This window comes from Convolutriloba macropyga, chromosome 5 (assembly GCF_964194025.1).
Source record: "Convolutriloba macropyga chromosome 5, txConMacr16.3, whole genome shotgun sequence".
Classification (NCBI taxonomy): Eukaryota; Metazoa; Xenacoelomorpha; order Acoela; family Convolutidae; genus Convolutriloba; species Convolutriloba macropyga.
This window is the reverse complement of record NC_134472.1, coordinates 58,218,554-58,233,953: the sequence shown is the minus strand read 5'-3', so window position 1 is coordinate 58,233,953 and position 15,400 is coordinate 58,218,554.

Sequence of the window (15,400 nt, the reverse complement as noted above, 5' to 3'; positions counted from 1 at the left end):
TTGCGTAACAAATGAAGCAACGATTGGAAATTTTCGATTATTTGCACCAGTAATTTAAAATTTGATAGATTTCATAGAAATGACAAAGACTTATACGTGCCCGGACCTGTGTGTCATAACATTTCAGTAATGAATCATAGAAATTCCATTATGATTTTTACTATGGCCAGAGTTCTGATCATGGCACTTTATAGACATTTCATGGCAAAAATCATAGAAAAATTCTGAACTTAGTATGAACATAATGAACTCCTATTCTGCATTTACCATGGACATTATGAATTTTTTGTCTGCTTTTGAGCTGAACATAATGAAAAAAATGGCTACTTTCTGAGACTTGAGAAAAAAATTCGTTAGACAATTTAAAAAATTAATTCGCCAAATTTATGGATAACTAAAAAGGAATTTACATTTTGATATTATTCACAATCATAAGGATATGCAGAATTAATTATTTTAATTAATAATATTGATTAAATGGTGTGTCTTGTACACACTGGCAAACTACTTTCGCTGGGACACTGGTTCATTGGTACACTACACACTGGCACACTGCTGTCGCTGGGACACTGCTACACTGACACAATGCTATAGCTGGGACACTGGCACACTGGTATCGTTGGGACACTGAATTAAAAGTTTCCTTTTCCAGATTCGATTTTCCCACTCCACATAGCAGATTCGAAACTCAACACGAGGAGGTGAAGGTGCCCGAGTGTCCATCATCATCGCTTCATCATGCAACAGAGACCCAACTCGTCAGAGCCTCTTTCCCAGATTGACCTGCAGCTTGTACAAAACAGTCCCAGTTAAAATAGTCCCAGAGCCATTATACCCAACTAAAATTGATATTTTCGTTCCATAATCCGAGTACTAATTAGCATACCAAGAGAAAAAAGATATCCAACATACCTTACAAGATACCACACACATACACACCACACACACACACACATACATACCACACACACACATATTACACACACACATGCATACCACACACACATACATACCACACACACATACATACCACACCCACACATACATACCACACACACACATACATACCACACACACACACACATACATACCACACACACACATATTCGAAAAACTGATACCATATCATCATGAGAATCTTAACCCTCTTCATCGACTTAAACAAAATCAGTTTAATGGACGTTGGTGGAGGTCGACGACAACACACGGCGGCCATCTAAATATCTCTTACAATTAACACTAACTGCTATTGTATTTTGTAGACTAAATGTAGTTATCGAAATTGCTAGTCGTTTCATGGACTGTTTGAGTCGAGCATGGCCTTTTCATACAAATTGAAGATGCTATCTTTATAGGTCTAATTTATCAACCAATGTCAATACACTCAATATAACAAAATATCAAATAAAAATGTAAGGCCCAAATGTGGATTTGACATAAAACTGACAATGCAGCTTGAGATCAGATTAAACGGTTAATTAGGTTGAAACATGCTTTAAACTATAGCTCCCCCCCACGTTTATATAACACAATCAACTCACATCTTCCGATTGCTGCTGGCTTGATTGGTGTGCCACCGCCACTTGCTGACTCGCAACCGCCACTTGCTGACTCGTGAAAACCACTTGGTCCGAGGAAACGATTTGCACTTGTCAAGAATTCATGATGTAATGACGTGATGAGATTGAAATTTCAACAACAGATCTGAAATTGCATTAATTACTAAGTTGGAGTGCTCTCGTCGAATTTGCGCTATGTCATTCATTTAGACTCTCTGTATTAACAAAGGAACATTAGCAGGTCAATCTGGGGAAGAAGCCCGGACGAGTTGGGCCCCTGTTGAATGATGGAACGATGGTGATGGACACTCGGACACCTTCACCTTCTCGTGTTAAACTTCGAAATGCTAGTGTGGGAAGGCACCGTGTGTTCGGGGAAAGGAAAATTCTTTTATTGTCATAATCGGACCCCCCCTCTACATCTATCTGTACTGACATAGATTGGACAGGTGGTGGGGATCGCAAACTACTCAGTGCCATAATATTAGCTCCCCCCCCCCAGTTTGATAGTCCAGTTTGGGGTCCAGTTTGATAGTCCAGTTTGGGGTCCAGTTTGATAGTCCAGTTTGATAGTCCAGTTTGGGGTCAAGTTCGCCAGTTTAAGGGGGGGGGTAGTCGGTGTGGGGGTGGGGGGGGGGGTGCCACCGCCACTTGCTGACTCGCAACCGCCACTTGCTGACTCGTGAAAAGCCACCTCGCAACCGCCACTTGCTGAGTCGTGAAAAGCCACTTGCTGACTCGTGACACTTGCTGACTCGTGACACTTGCTGACTCGTGACACTTGCTGCCCCCCCCCAGTACAGATAGATTAAGAGAGAATCTGGTCAAACTTGCTTGTTTTGTCTTTTCGCAATAAAACGCTATATCATGCTCCTAGCGCGTCATGTAAGAATTTCAAACTATTTTCGAAATTTTCAGAATTTCTATGATTTTGTTATGACCATTGAAAAAAACTATGTTCATTATGTTCATGATAGTTTCCTTAAAAAAAGTGGTTCTGGATTTGGTCTGAACATAATGCAAGGTAACTTCACCCTTGGGACACTATGATTCAGTACTGATTTAACCTTCTACTATTGGAATATGATGAATCAGTACTGATTTACTATGGCACTCGGGTCCGGGTGGGATGTTAATACCAGCGAAAGGACAAAAATCGAACTGATCAAATCGATTGGTTTGCTATTTCTCTATCAAAGTATTTTATCATAGAAACACTCGAGGACGAGACAACAGCCGCTTAAAAACGGAAAAAAAGAAACTGGTTTGAAAAAAAATCACAGAAAAAGAAAAAAACCAGATCAGCGAAGGGAGTCTTCTGTTGTCTGTTGTTTTCTTGTTTCAGATTTGTTTTTTCGATGCGATATATTTTTTTGGGCTCTTTCTTTTAAATTTTCCTTTTGCTTTCCCGAGTTTCTTCTCATAAGACTTAGGAATAGGATAGGAATGTTGATTTTGTACGAAACTAGGATAAAAAAGGACGTCCGTGGCTTTTTTAGGCGATTTTTTGTTTAGGATAGGTTAAGGAGCGAAGAAAATCTGCAAAATCTGTTGTTAATCTTGCAATTTTTTGCAAGAGGATATTAATCTTGCAGGACAATCTAGCAGCATTATGTTAATTTTTCAATGTTTTGCATTGAATATTTTGCAAGATTATGCATAATCTTGTAAGATCTTGCAAGATTCTTGCAAGATTGACATCCCGAATCAACTAGGTTTCTTAGTACGTCATCCGATCATCGTAACAGAAAAGGAATGAGAGGAGCGACGCAACCAAAAAGGCAGGACAACTCCTGAAGCAGAAGCTAATTACTTAGACTTGGCGAAGCTGTCACGATCTACCTAATTAGAAAAGCTTTCTTGACAGCACAGCATCAAAGATACGAAAATATTCAAAGGTAAACAATTAACAGATTTTTTTATTTTGATGCCTGAGCCATTAAAAGGTTCATGAGCCTTGAGACTTCTTTTTCTTAGACAACACCAAGGTTGACTCAAACCCAAACAAATTGATCAATGATATCTCTGTGGAAACTATCATAAATTAAAAACCAAAAAAACAAGGTAGGAACTCAAATATCAGTTGTTGTTTTCAAAAGCGTATGAGGTCAAGCTGTTCAAACTTCTCAGTGTGATACTAAACAGATACTTACATATCGGAGGTTCAATAGATGGTTTCGAAACTTGTCGCTAAAGAAACTGAATGACAGGACAAAAATAATAAATTAAAACAACTGGCCCAGCCTGTTAAATAACTAATTTTCATTGAAAACAAATAGCGCCAGTGTTGTCAGAACCATTAGATATGGAACCCAATCAATAAAATAATTCATTTATTTTTCAGCAGAAATTTAACGAAGTTTTCACTAATGCAACTATGCGACAGGGCAGCAAAAGTATACTAAACATGAAACCTAAAGAATTAAAAAAATTGTAATCGAAAATATAATGATAGAGATTGAGACAAACCAAATGCTTCAATTTTGAACAATAACAAAAGTTTGAATGCAATTTTTGGAAACTTTTTAGGATTTGTCACTTTTCGGACTAAACAATGAGACACCAAACAGGACAAAACGGCAATAAAAGGGAAAGAATGAAAAACGAACACACCAATAACTCAATAAAATTTTTCGTTGTGATAAATTACTCCCTTTAATTGTATCGGCTAAGTGAGGTTGGAGCATTAAAGGTAGCGCTACAAAAAATTCATCGTGACTTTATTAGGAAAAACAGTAAAAAAAATATCGAAATACCAAATATATCAATCGGCCATAATAGAGTGAACAAGTAAAACCACTTGTGCACATACACTGTGGTACCAAGAAGCTACGTACAGCATGTTTTCTGCTTTTAAGGCATGATTCACGCTAAGTCGTGAAAAAAAGTGTGAAATTAAGAAGTCTTAAGAGAAATTTCATTCTTATATTCTCAGCTTAAATAGAAAAGATGGTTAAATCGCTTTGTTTGTTCACAGTTTCTCAAATTATTACGCTACGAGATGTCGGACTTTTATGGTCTGAAATAAAAATGCAACTCAACTTGAAATCAAGATCCAGTAGAGAGTTTGCATACAAACGTTAGTTGAAAAATATGTTTTGAGCCGTAAAAAAAATCAGAAAAAAAATTAATAACCGATATTTTGAAAGAACCCAAAACCTCCCTGGAGCGCATTAGAGCGGCTCATAACGCTTTCTCTTGCTGTGAAACAATGACTTGAGGTACAGCTAGAAGAATTCTCAAGAAATATGGCGTTTTTTAACGAAATGCGGGGAAAAAGTCAGTTTTAAGAGGAAAAAACAAGTGTTTTCGATCGAAATGGTGTATAAATATGCTCAAAAAGCCTTTCTTCTTCTGACAAAATGTTGTTTCTACTGATTAAACACGGTTGAGCATCTCCAGAGACGGAATTATTAGACTTTTCTGATGAAAAGAATCGAGATCTCTTAAGAAAATACAAAAATAATGATTTCGGAGAACCGATCATTTATGTTTTGGGGTGCAAAACAATCAGATTGAAAGAAAATGCTTGGTAATTGTCCAAACAAGCTAAACGCTATCGTTTATGTGGAAATTTTGAAAATTTAGGAGGAAAAAATTTCCTGGACAATAACGTTTAACAAGATAATGCTCTTGTGCATAAGTCGAAGATTATCGGCAACTTTTTCCAAGAAGTCGAGTGGAAGGTACTACAATGGCGAGCATACAGTCCAGATCGGAATCTTATTGAAAATTTGTGGGCGATTTTGAGGCAACGATTACGAAAACAGACAGTTTTTTCGGAAAAATTTAGAAGAAGTGTATTAAATTGTGAATAAAATTGACTATGGCGTCGTGAGAAACCTGTTTGAAAACCATAAAAACCGTCTACTAGACGTTACAAAAGTCAAAGGTGCAATGACGCGTTATTGCTATGAATCGACGTGTAATAAATCTGAGCTCGAAATGTTATATTATTTGATGTTTGTATTGATTTTTAAAACATCTTCAGGTGTACATAGCTTTTGGTACAAAAGTTTATTTCCCTCCTTTTTGTTTGAGTAGTATTTGAGTACCATTGCAGCTTTACATAAAAAATCAAAAAACGAACCTAGAGAATTTTTTTTAACTTCAAATCTGACGACCTCTTCAAATTTAACAGCTAGATGTCATTCATAATATTGGCGCCCGTGCAATTTGAACGGAACCCTTCCATCATGGAGTTCGACGAGGAAGAAAACAGAGAAGGAAACAAAAAGAATAGGAAAAATTAAACATGTCACTTATTTTGATCGGAAACAAAAAGATCTCAGGATAATTATAACGTTTAGACGAAAATAAGGTATTACAAAAGAAAAAATAGACAACATAAGACCTGTCAAAAATGTGCTTAAGGATGCAGTTTAAGAAAGAATGAAATTTGGTCTCTGTTTTGAAATCAAGTGGTTTCTAAGTCATCAAGATTTTTATTGACTGAATGGTAACTCCTTCCTAAACAAAACAGTTTTCTTTGTAACTCAAATGAGTTTTGTCCTAAATGAGACTCAAAACTAGACAATTAATGCTACCTGTGGCAATCCAAAGTCATTGGGTTATAAAAATAAGGACAGATAACAGACCTTTTCCCAATAACCAAACCAATATTTCATTTTTTGAAGCAAAACAAAATTTTAAAGAAAAAACACAGCTCAGTTGCCAACTGGAAAATTATTCAAAACAAACTCTCAAGCAGATAAATAGAAGAAATATAAACAGACGATTTAACAAACGATAAAATATATTTTGTTAAAAGGTGGTGTAAAATTGGCAAAAAAAACTTATCGTGTAAATTTTTGAAGTAAGATTTGTTCATGGCAAAAATATCAAGCTCAGAAAATAATAGCAAAAAATGGTAAAAATTATCCCTTTTTTATTAACAAAAACAATAATTGAAGATAATATCGTCTTCACTAATTCACACAAATCAAAACTTTTACATAATTTTTTTTATTTAATTTGCTCGATATTCGACTGATCTATGAACAACGTTTTGCAAAAACCATTTGGATAAAGAAGAAGACGAAATAAAATGTAACAAAATGAAAAAGAATGTGTGCTCAAAAACTTCAAAACCCCTTGATATTCACATCAGAGATTTCCAGCAACATCTGCGCCTGATGAATAGCAACAAGTAATTAAACAAAACTCCGCGATCAACAATACAGTGAATGCGTCTTGCAGTAGAAAGACAGAAATGCAGAACATCCTAAAAAATAGACTCTTTTTAAAACAATAGCTTTTTAAAAAATACCCTTTTTATTTTTTTTTCAGAAAGATGTAGCAATTAAAGATTTTAATGTAGTTAATTGCTTATACTGTGTCTTAGCAAACCGAATCGTGTCAGAGAAACTTTATTTGTTCAACAGCATACATACTCTTTCTTTCAAAAGTAGTATAGCTTTAGTAACCTCATGCCAGTCACATGTCAATATGTCAAAACTTTTGTTTTCTACGGGCGAACTCATGATCCATTGAAAAAATAACAAAACAAAGCAAAATGAACCGTTTCCACATTTCTACCCGTATATTTTAAAACGAAAGGGGTTTTACCAAAAGATCTAAATCCTCAAAGTTCAATTATGTGTTACTTCCGTATATGTTACTTTCGTATGTGTTACTTCTTTACTTTCGTATTTCGGTTGAACAAAAAAATAATGAAACTTATTTTATTTATGAGAATTTTTGTAATTTAAACTTGTCTTGCAGAGAAAAAGAAAGATGAAATCACCTAAGGATCTTATGATTCCAAAGTTTCAGTATTAACTCAAAAAAGCAGTCAGGTCTAAGGTAAGATGTTTTAGATTCAAAACAGGAATAAATTGCAAAAGTAGATAGAAATTCTTGCAAGATTGACATCCTGAATCAACTAGGTTCTTGGTGCGTCATCCGATCATCGTAACAGAAATGGAATGTGAGTAGCAACGCAACCAAAAAGGCAGGACAACTCCTGAAGCAGAAGCTAAATACTTAGACTTGGCGAAGGTATCACGATCTATCTAATCAGAAAAGCTTTCTTGACACAACAGCGTCAAAGATACGAAAAGATTCAAAGAAAAACAATAAAACGATTTTTTTTATTTTGAGGCCTGAGTCAAAGAAAGTTTCATGAGGCTAGAGACTTCTGTTTCTTAGACAACACCAAGGTTGAATCAAACCCAAACAAATTGATCAATGATATCTCTGTGGAAACTATCATAAATTAAAAACCAAAAAAAACAAGGCAGAATCTCAAATATCAGTTGTAGTTTTCAAAAACGTATGAGGTCAAGCTGTTCAAACTTCACAATGTGATACCAAACAGATACTTACATATCGGAGGTTCAATAGATGGTTTCGAAACTTGTCGCTAAAGAAACTGAATGACACGACAAAAATAAAAAATAAAAAACAACTGGCCCAGCCTGTTAAATAACTAATTTTCATTGAAAACAAATAGCGCCAGTGTTGTCAGAACCATTAGATATGGAACCCTAGATATAGTTTTCAGCAGAAATTTAACGAAGGCTTTCACTAATGCAACTATGCGACAGCGCAGCAAAAGTATACTAAATATGAAAACTAAAGATTTTTTTTTAAAAATTATAATCAAAAATATAATGATAGAGTTTGAGACAAACCAAATGTTTCAATTTTGAACAATAACAAAAGTTTGTGTGCATTTTTTGGAAACTTTTTAGGATCTGCCACTATTTTGAACTAAACAATGAGACACCAAACAGGACAAAATGGCAATAAAAGGGAAAGAATGAAAAACGAACACTCCAATAACTAAATATAATTTTTCATTGTGAAAAATTACTCCCTTTAATGGTTTCGGCTAAATGAGCTAGAGCATTAAAGGTAGCGCTACTGAACATTCATTGTGACTTTATTAGGAAAAACAGTAAAAAAATCGAAATACCAAATATATCAGTCGGCCATAATAGAGTGAACAAGTAAAACCACTTGTGCACATACACTGTGGTACCAAGAAGCTACGTACAGCATGTTTTCTGCCTTTAAGGCATGATTCATGCTAATTCGTGAAAATAAAGTGTGAAATTAAGAAGTCTTAAGAGAAATTTCATTCTTATATTCTCAGCTTAAATAGAAAAGATGGTTAAATCGCTTTGTTTGTTCACAGTTTCTCAAATTATTACGCTACGAGATCTCAGACTTTTATAGTCTAAAATACAAAAGCAACTCAACTTGAAATCAAGATCCAGTAGACAGTATGTATACAAAGGTTACTTGAAAAATATGTTTCGAGCCGTAAAAAAATCAGATAAAAAGTTAATAACCGATATTTTGAAAGAACCCAAAACCTCCCTGGAGCGAATTAGAGCGGCTCATAACGCTTTCTCTTGCCATGATACAATTTCTAGAGGTACAACTAGACGAATTCCCAAAAATTATGGCGTTTTTTAACGAAATGCGGGGAAAAAGTCAGTTTTAAGAAGCAAAAACAAGTTTTTTCGATCAAAATGGTGTATCAATATGCTCAAATAGCCTCTCTCCGTGTGACAGAATGTTGTTTCTACTGATTAAACACGGTTGAGCATCTCCACAGACGGAATTATTAGACTTTTCTGATGAAAAGAAACGAGATCTCTTAAGAAAATACAAAAAAAATGTTTTTGGAGAAACGAGCATTTATGTTTTGGGGTGCAAAACAATCAGATTGACAGAAAATGCTTGGTAACTGTCCAAACAAGCTAAACGCTATCGTTTATGTGGAAATTTTGAAAATTTAGGAGGAAAAAATTTCCTGGACAATAACGTTTAACAAGATAATGCTCTTGTGCATAAGTCGAAGATTAACGGCAATTTTTTCCTAGAACACGAGTGAAAGGTACTAGAATGGCAAGCTTACAGTCCAGATCGGAATCCTTTTGAAAGTTTGTGGGCGATTTGGAAGCAACGATTACAAAAACAGACAGTTTTTTCGGAAAAATTTAGAAGAAGTGTATTAAATTGTGAATAAAATTGACTATGGCGTCGTGAGAAAAATGTTTGAAAACCATAAAAACCGTCTATTAGACGTTACAAAAGTCAAAGGTGTAATGACGCGTTATTTTTATGAATCGACGTGTAATAAATCTGAGCTCAAAATGTTATATTATTTGATGTTTATATTGATTTTTAAAAACATCTTCAGGTGTACATAGCTTTTGGTACAAAAGTTTATTTCCCTCCTTTTTGCTTGAGTAGTATCTGAGTACCATTGCAGCTTTACATAAAAAAACAAACCTAGAGAATTTTTTTTAACTTCAAATCTGACGACCTCTTCAAATTCAATAGCTAGATGTCATTCATAACTTTGGCGCCCGTGCAATTTTAACGGAATCTTTCCTTCATGGAGTTCGACGAGGAAGAAAACAGAGAATGAAACAAAAAGAGTAGGCAAAACTAAACATGTCACTTATTTTGATCGGAAACAAAAAGATCTCAGGATAATTATAACATTTAGACGAAAATGAAGTATTACAAAAGAAAAAATAGACAACATAAGACCTGTCAAAAATGTGCTTAAAGATGCAGTTAAAGAAAGAATGAAATTTGGTCTCTTTTTTGAAATCAAGTGGTTTCTAAGTCATCAAGAATTTCATTGACTGAATGGTAACTCCTTCCTAAACAAAACAGTTTTCTTTGTAACTCAAATGAGTTTTGTCCTAAATGAGACTCAAAATTAGACAATTAATGCTACCTGTGGCAATCCAAAGTCATTGAGTTATAAAAATAAGGACAGAGAACAGACCTTTTCTCAATAACCAAACAATATTTCATTTTTTAAAGCAAAAAAATATTTTTTAAAGAAAAGACACAGCTCAGTTGCCAACTGGAAAATTATTAAATACAAACTCTCAAGCAGATAAATAGAGGATATATAAACAGACGCTTTAACAAACGATAAAATATAATTTGTTAAAAGGTGGTTTAAAATTGACAAAAATACTTATCGTGTAAATTTTTGAAGTAAGATTTGTTTATGGCAAAAATATCAAGCTGAGAAAATAATAGCAAAAAATGGTAAAAACTACCCCCTTTTTTAATAACAAAAACAATAATTGAAGATAATACCGTTTTCACTACTTCACACAAATCAAAACTTTTACCTAATTTTTTTAAATTTAATTTGCTCGATATTCGACTGATCTATGAACAAAATTTTGCAAAAACATTTTGGATAAAGAAGAAGAAGGGAAAATATGTAACAAAATGAAAAAAAAAATGTGTGCTCAAAAACTTCAAAACCCCTTGATATTCACATCAGAGATTTCCAGCAACATCAGCGCCTGATGAATAGCAACAAGTAATTAAACAAAACTCCGCGATCAACAATACAGTGAGTGCGGCTTGCAGTAAAATGACAGAAATGCAGAACAACCTAAAAAATAAACTCTTTTTAAAACAATAGCATTTTAAAAAAGGCCCCTTTTAATTTTTTTTCAGAAAGATGTAGCAATTAAATATTTTAATGTTATTAATTGCTTATACTGTGTCTTAGCAAACCGAATCGTGTCAGAGAACTTGTATTCGTTCAACAGCATAAATACTCTTTCTTTGAAAAAGTAGTATAGCTTTATTAACCTCATGCCAGTCACATGTCAATTTGTCGAAACTTTTTTTTCTACGGGCGAACTCATGATCCATGGAAAAAATAACAAAACAACGCAAAATGAACCGTTCGCACATTTCTACTCGAATAGTTTAAAATGAAAGGGGTTTTAGCAAAAGATCTAAATCCTCAAAGTTCAATTATGTGTTACTTCCGTATATGTTACTTTCGTATGTGTTACTTTCCTATTTCGGTTGAATAAAAAAATTAATGAAGCTTATTTTATTTATGAGAATTTTTGTCATTTAAACTTGTCTTGCAGAGAAAAAGAAAGCTGAAATTACCTATCTTATGATTTCAAAGTTTCAGTATTAACTCAAAAGTCCTTGACTAAGCAGTCAGGTCTAAGGTAAGATGTTTTAGATTCAAAACAGGAATAAATTGCAAAAGTCGATATAGAATGCGGAGCAAAAGCAGTAAATATAAAATTGTACATACAACAGAGCGTTGACAGAGGGTTTTAGCTACATTTAACTGTAAAACTTTTTAGTACACAGCAGTTCTCATCTGAAACCTCACTTATAACTATTACACGGCCTCTCATTGAAAATTTTGGGTCTAAACATAGTTTTCTGAAAATTTTAATCCAAGAAAATATTCTCACGTCTTATTACAGGCAAAAAGTTTTTGTTTCGACCCCACTTGTGGGGGGAGGAACTATATACTCAAATGGGTTTTTTTGTTCAGACAATTTTGGCCGATCGATATATTCTTCGTACAGAAATGTGAGTGGTATCATTTAAAAGCTCGTCCAACGTAGAATTTGAAATTAAAAAAAGTTTTTGATTTTCATTTTTTTTTCGAGGAGTTCTGGAGGTTTTAAGTTTTGTGTGAATACGTGATATGTGCATGATTTTGTTCAATATTAGCGAAATTTTTGTTCAAAGTAAGGTCTTTCTATAAAAAAATTATTTCAAAAATTTATTTCACACTACAACATGAAACAATTTTGTGCCACCAATAGACCGATAAAAAAATCTAGTTCTGGTCTCCTGAGGACGTTTACCAGCAAAAAAGAGTTGAATTCATTTTGAGAGCTGTTTTTTTTTAGAAAAATTTTCCTAATTGTTATTGTTTTCTAGTCACTTAGAGACTAGTTTCTTGTCATATCAAGGTTCCGTTAATGGCAAACTTCATTTACTGTCAACTGATGCCCAATGAACAATATATTCGTTTAAAGGAATCACTCATGTTTTTTGTCTTGGAAACTGAGTTTTCGAAATTTTTAGTTAAATTTTTGATTTTTTTGAGATTTTACTAAGTTTAGCGAATCCAATGGTTTAGACTCGCGAACTAAAAGTCCAATAGGCTTCTTAATGCGCATAAGGTAAACTCATATAGTGCTTTGAGTGGACAGCTTATGGTCGCCAAGACTTTAAAAAACAATTTTTCGAAATTTGTTTTGAGTTTTAACCGATAAAACACTTATTTTCATGAACAGTAAGTCGGTCTCAGTAATTGTAGGACCACCCTCATTTTCGTCTGCCACCAACAATTAAACAGTTAAGTGGCTTTATTTAATAAATGTGGGATTGATGACTTCGATAACACGTGTTTTCATAATTTCAAAAAAGAAATCTATTTTTTTGTAATTTTGGTTCCTTTTGAAATCTGATCTCACTATCCTATTAAAGATAGTTCCCATTAGCTTAGAAAAATTGTCCAATGAATCATGGAAAAAGTTTTAAGCGCCACGATTAAGGTTTGATTGGCTTCGACACTTCCTTCTTGCATTTCTGCTGATTTTTTATTACTGAATTTTTGTTGGAAACTCTTAAATTTAATGGCTGTTAAGACTTTAAAAAAATTTTTTGGAAATTTTTTGGACATCAACCAACCTTAAACTCTCTTTCGTGAACTATAAGTCAGTCTCAACAATGACAATACCTCCCTGTTTTCAACTGCATCTAAAATGATTCTGGTTAATTGTTTTATCTTCTAACTATTGGTTTTATGACTTCGATGCCACCAGTATTCATAATTTTCTACTTTTTGGATATTTTTTGTATTTTTGGTTACTTTTCAAATTTTATCACAGTATCCTAATAGTGATAGTTCCCAGTTACTTAGAGAAGGCTTTCAATTGATCTTCAGAAAAAATCTATTATTTAAATGGCTTCGACAATTTCGGGCACTTTTCTACTGATTTTTTAGTTTTTGCCTGCTTTTGTTTTTTTTTCATAATCATAAGACTTATTGTGATATCTTATTGATGACCTAAGAATGAAAAACATATTTTCTAATCGAGGAATTACTTTGCGTATTTATTGACTCCCGCTGAGAGCTATTGATTTTAATGGCTGTTAAGAATTTTACTAGAAAGAGTTAAATTTGTTTTGAACAATAAACTTTATTAAACTTATTTCCCTGAACTATACAGTAACCTAATTGAAAACAGGACCCCCTACTCTTTATTGCAACCAAATTTAAACTGGTAAAGTTTTTAAATACTAACTATTGGTTTTATGACTTCAATGCAACAACGGTTCACAATTTCAACAAAACTTTGGATATTTTTTGTAGTTTTCGTTCCCTTTGAAATTTTATCTGATTATTCCAACATTGATTATTCCCATCGGCTAAGATAAGACTTTCAATGGATTATAGATAACGTTTTCATAGAAACGCTTATGGTTTCAATGGATTTGACACTTATTTCTCGCACTTTTCTAATGAGTTTTTTATTTTGCAAGTATTTGTTGTTGTTTTCATAATCATAAGACTTATTGTGATGTCCCGTTGTTGCCCTATGATTGCCAGACATGATTGTCTTTTCATTGAGGTACAACTTATGTTGATGTAACTGGTTTTCTCAAAAATTTAGTGGTTTTTTCTATATATTTGTTAATACTTATTGAAGACGTTTTTTTGAGAAAAAAACAACCCCATTGCTCTTTAAAATTTATATGAAATTAGAAAAATTGCAGCCAAAAATCTCTCTTTTTTTGGGTTCGAATCTTTTCTCGCTCAATTTTTTCTGAGTTGTCTGTTTTTGCCCCTTTTTTTAATTCCTCAAGTAGTCGTAAAAAGCTGACTTGTCTCATAGGCCTCTAATTAAGGATTGAATGAAAGATGTTACTCAATGCAGTCAGTCTATAGCAAATAATATTAAAGTTTATGATATTGTTCGTTTTCAAAGACTTTTTCATATTTCTAGTTTTTGTTCTTTTCCTCAACTTGTAAATTATTCGGATCACTGAGAGGTTCCATCCATTTTCTTTTGATTCAAAAACCAATTTTCCAATATTATCATGTGGTAACTGGTGTTTTTTTAACAATATGCGTTTTCATATAATTTTTGTGAGTGGTCAGTAATTGTGTTTCTTTTTCTCTTCTTTTCGCACAATTGCTAATAAAACTTATGTTTTTTCTTAATTTGTCATTTTTTTTTCTCTTAGTCTTTCGAATGGCAGATCTTGTGAGCGCTGTGATGACGCATGATGTTATATAATTCAATTAGTATTTCGTTTGTGAAACGATTTTTTTAAACTCAAACATCAATTTTTATCTATCTCATCGTTAGGTTGAAAATTAAGTCAAAAATGTAGATGAGCTCGTTTCGGAACATCATGTGCGAACGCACATTAACGAGCATTCTTGTTACAATTGGAAAGTTGTAGAGGCTTGGAAATAACAAAACCCTTTTCAACATGTATTAACAATACTTTTTCACTGATAGTGCCAAAGAAATTATCTCAAGTCGAGGTGGCCACACTGAATTGAGCTCTGATCAGACCATCTTCGAGCGCACTAATGTTCTCGGTGCGCTCGAATTACATGGTCTGGAAAAGGCTTCGAGCGCACTTTTGTCTGGACAATGATCTGCAACTTGCCTGATCAGTGGCCACTTTGGTCTGGGACGGTCTGAACAGAGGCACTCTCAAGCGCACACTAGTCTGATCAGAGGCCGATTGGAGCGAACACTAGTCTGACCAAAAACGAGTCGAGCGATTTTTTTCCTATTGACTTTTGTTGTCTCTAGTAAGAGTTAATAATAAAACAGCATTCTGATCATAACTCCATCTGAAAATTTGATGGATTTGATCTGAACCAATGGGTTCATCTGATAACAACTGCCTGTCCCTTCAAGAAAAGATTTTGAATCAAAGTAGATCAACATTTTTATGCAAAGGTGTCAAAGTGCATTTATTCAGTTAAAAGCATAAATAAATGGCATAATCAATTTTTTAAGCATTTTTTCGTTTTATTCTCATTAGCAATACTT